The sequence below is a fragment of the Macadamia integrifolia genome, chromosome 2 (assembly GCF_013358625.1).
Source record: "Macadamia integrifolia cultivar HAES 741 chromosome 2, SCU_Mint_v3, whole genome shotgun sequence".
Lineage (NCBI taxonomy): Eukaryota > Viridiplantae > Streptophyta > Magnoliopsida > Proteales > Proteaceae > Macadamia > Macadamia integrifolia.
The window spans coordinates 23,310,613-23,314,739 of NC_056558.1; the positions used below are offsets into that span (position 1 = coordinate 23,310,613).

General features: G+C 38.6%; 1 long non-coding RNA gene across 1 annotated transcript; it reads left to right on the top strand.

The window, feature by feature from the left end:
* Positions 1-27: 27 nt before the first annotated feature.
* LOC122059985 lies at positions 28-3,767 on the top strand. Its single transcript, XR_006134199.1, has 2 exons — positions 28-1,125; positions 3,377-3,767. It is a non-coding gene; the product is annotated as an uncharacterized LOC122059985 (long non-coding RNA).
* The last annotated feature ends 360 nt before the right edge of the window (positions 3,768-4,127 follow it).

Below are 4,127 nucleotides of genomic sequence, written 5' to 3' on the forward strand. Positions count from 1 at the left end.
GGGGGGGGGGGGGGAGGTTGGCTAGACAACTATCACTTGGTTAGGGATCCATTTCAAATCCAGTTCATGTTCAATTGGGATTGGGTTCTACTGTTGTCTAAGTAATTTAAATTGTCAAATACATCATCTTTTCTCTCCCTTTTATCAAATTGCAGTTTCTTCTCGGATTTTCCATGGCCGATATCAAAGAAATGGTCTGCTATTCTATAATGAAACGTTGGTATAGTATGCTGACAGTAGAATAGAGAGGGGAGCATGTAGCTTCAAAGCCGAAGTCTATCATATAGTAGTTTTCAATTTGTTGAACCTTTTCATACCATCATCAGCCACCTTAGTGTCATCCGAAATTGATTGGTTGATTGTGCCATCTCTTGTGATGTTTTTGCTAAAACCTTAAGCGCGCTAGCCAAGGATGGTGTGAACAACATGTTTGAAAACTTTGAGCACCAACCAAAATACCATGTTGCAAATAAAGAAACTTAAGAGGGGTTCACCTAAAGTTTACCTCAACTCATATGCTACAATTTTTTTAGAGAAAATCCATAATTATTTTATTCATAATAGGTATTAAAAACAATATCATTTATGGGGAAGGGTTCTCTGAACCATTGTGGTACCCTACACCCCCTTACAGAATTCATTTTCTGTGAGAGAAAAAAACTAATAAAAAATCTTTGAGAGGGAATTCTGGTGCTCAGAATCACTTTTCCCATGGTATATCTATGGCAAACTTTTCTTTTCAGCTACCCACTTACAAAGTGGATCTTGTGCTGCCCACTGTCATTGTGCCTCATGGACAAGATGTAGCTATTCCAATTGTTGGATAGAGAGGAAATGGTCTGGACTAGCCACATGTCATATTGTAGATCTAATTCAATCAATTACCCTCTGTGTATTGGCATGCATTCTTTTGTATGTCTATGCATGACTATTGTTACTCCGACCACTACTTTACACTCTCTCATAGTCCTGATTTTTCGAAGCTCACTCTATTTAGGCTAGAATTTGATATGTAGCAGGTGTTCCTTGGGGTCTACCTGACTTACCTGTGCACAAAATTTTGGGCCCCAATTGAGCTGCCATGCGGCAAATAATTGGGTGACGCAGGAATGCCTTCCTTCCTAGGTGAGGTGCTGGAAACTAGCTCTCTCTCTCTCTCTCTCTCTCTCTCTCTCTCTATATATATATATATATATATACACACACACACACACACACACACACACACACACACACAGAGACATAGGGTAATAGGAATAAGTTATATGAGAATTTGGTACCAAAATGATGTAAGAATTTTAAAAGGGCATGAAGCCACCATGTGCCATGGTCCCCTTCTCTACCACATAAAATAGAAGGGCTTGTGAAAAGCAGGGGTGCAACTAGGCCAGACTGGACCTGGTTCTTTGAAGGCCCAGTTCCAGGGGTACTTTAGTCTTGACCTGGCTGGGCCTGATGTCAGGCTGGGGATGGCCTCAGCCCAGGCCCAGCCCAGCCCAGCCGGCATTGGGCCAGACCAGGCCAATCTTTTGCACTCTGGGTAGGCTGAAAACTATATATAATTTTGAATTTTAAAAAATTAAAATCAAGGCTCATGATTGCTTTGGGCAGGCTGGCACTTTTTGCCCAAAAATAAAATCAAGACGCTTAATTGCTTTTTATTGAATGGGGATTTTTCACTCGGGCATCCCCCCCCCTCCCAAAGAAAAAAAAAATGGCCTAGCTTTGGGGCCTTTGTGGCACTTAAAACATGTAATTGTGGGTTGACCTATGGCCTTTATTCTCCTTGAGTAGACCCTTTAACATTGCATCATCCGGCCATGGACTTAAATTAAAGTTGCTTCAGCCATTGGCTTTTCTAAGCATATTAGCTCTGGTGTGAAAAAAACTTTGATGTTCGTGTATAATGAAAATGCATGCAGTTCTACGTAAGCATGGGGAATTCTGTACTACTAATTAAGGTAAACTATTTAAGCTACAAATTTTAGGCACTCTTGGCCAATGACAGCTACAAGAGTAAATTCACCATTTATATCCCTTAGAAACACAACTGGCCCTTAGTGCTACTATATTTTATTTTGGTGATACATTGGGATTCTTATTTTGTTAGAATAGATACTATTGGGATATTTGATGTTGTTGATAAATATCAACTAACTTTATGACCTTGGATGACTTCAAATTTCAATTAGGCCGGGTTAGATAAACAACAAGAGGCCTTATCCCAACTTAATGGGATCGGCTAGCTTTTGGGTTAGATAATTCAACATAATATCAGAGCCATCGGGTTCATTTTGATATTGATACATCCTTGTATGACAACCAGAAAATGGCCACACGTGCAGGTGTACTGTCACCCAAACAAGGACAACGACTGAAAGGGGGGGTGCTGTTGAGAATAACTTTGAGACCTTGGATGGCTTGAAGTATCAATCGGGCTTCTCCAACCAACAGCTTAAGCTTTTGGGTTGGATCACCTTTGATTGTTACTGTGTTAGCCTCCTTTTGAATTTCCCTGTAAGAATTGAGAAGTTCATTTGCTTCAATGAACATTGATTGCATTCTCAATTTAGTTTCAAAGGATGATAAACAACAGTTTCCTGAGCACTTGAAATTTTCAATGCTTGCTTCATTCCGTCTTTAGAGGACAATATTTTAAATTGTTGAGAACCATGTGGAGCAACGGTATGATGGTGGGATATCGGGGCTTATTTCTAAAATCCCCGTCTGCTGTGTTCTGTCCTGAGGTTCAAAAGACTAATCATTGTTATCTGTGTTGGAAATATTCATACTTCAATGTTTTGAATCTCTTGGTATAGCCACATAATCAGATCTGTTACAGGAGTAATGCAGCAGGATGTTTAATCTTACAAGAAACACAATATTAGTCCTCTTTTCTTTTATTGGGGAAAGAAATGGTAGAAGAGGGGTTGTGTATAAAAAACTCAAGAAATCCCAAATGACTACAAAATCATGCTGTGCTGGCTTCATCTGACTATGCCTGATATTCCATGGCCCTGCATTTGAATTCTTTGAACACTCCCTTACTCAAACCTCTGGAACATTATCCTGAGGATTCTGAAGATTTTGCTGTCCTTTTTGGTGTACAAATCCTCAAAAACTCCTTTCTTTCCTTTAGTATGTCATGTAGAAGAGTATAAGAATGCTGCATTTATTGCTTATTAATTCTTGTATGTGTGTTGCACATCAATCTGTTTGATTATTAAGCATGAGCCTCGTGTTTATACAGTTATTAGTGCATTTTCTTGAATATTTTACCAAGGAGAAGTGATTTAAAATTTCCTATATTCGGAAACATTTGTTTCTTTTACTTGCTTCAACTTTTTTGTTCTCATCCCCACCTGTGACAATGCAGGAGTTAATGCATCATGTTGGCCTATTCATGGCTAAGGGAAGGGGAGCCAAGGTAGTGCAGGAAGTTTCTTTTGGTCCACTGAAGGAGAAATGATCAACCACCAAGGGCCAGACAAAGCTATCACGCCATACGAAGGTGATCAGTGGGATAGTTATTGTAAATGAATGGCTGGATTACTAGTGTACTTTAATTGTAAGGTATAATGGCAATTTAAGTAGGGTTGGTTATGAAAGTTATCAAGTTGCTTGTAAGCATATACAGATGGTTTGTTTATGACATGGAAGAAGATTTATATGTATTGTGCTCTATATGTGAAACCAGTTGTTCTATTAAGGAACTGTTGAAGAAGAAAAATTAGTGAAATTAATGGAATAAGAAGATATTAATGGCACACTAAACTAGTCATTTGAAGAAATACTGCATTATTAGCTGTCAATAAATTTTCAAAGATGGTATAGGTTGGAGACTCATACCAAATGATTTTTCCAGTTGTAAATACCCTAGTTAGAAAACATTATTTCTATTATTGTTCTCTTGAAATGCGTTCTATGCTAACTTCTATAATCTAAAACACCAGACTTCAAGCCTAAGAAGATACTATCATTTTCGCTGCTATGGCTACTTCTAACCCCAAGCTGGAAAAGAAACACAAAATTATCCTCCATCCACTCCTTTGGTTCAACAGTTAAAGTTGGTGAGGAGAGCTTTTTTCCCCCTCCCTCTTATGATTGTTTTCTTTGGACCTGAAGCT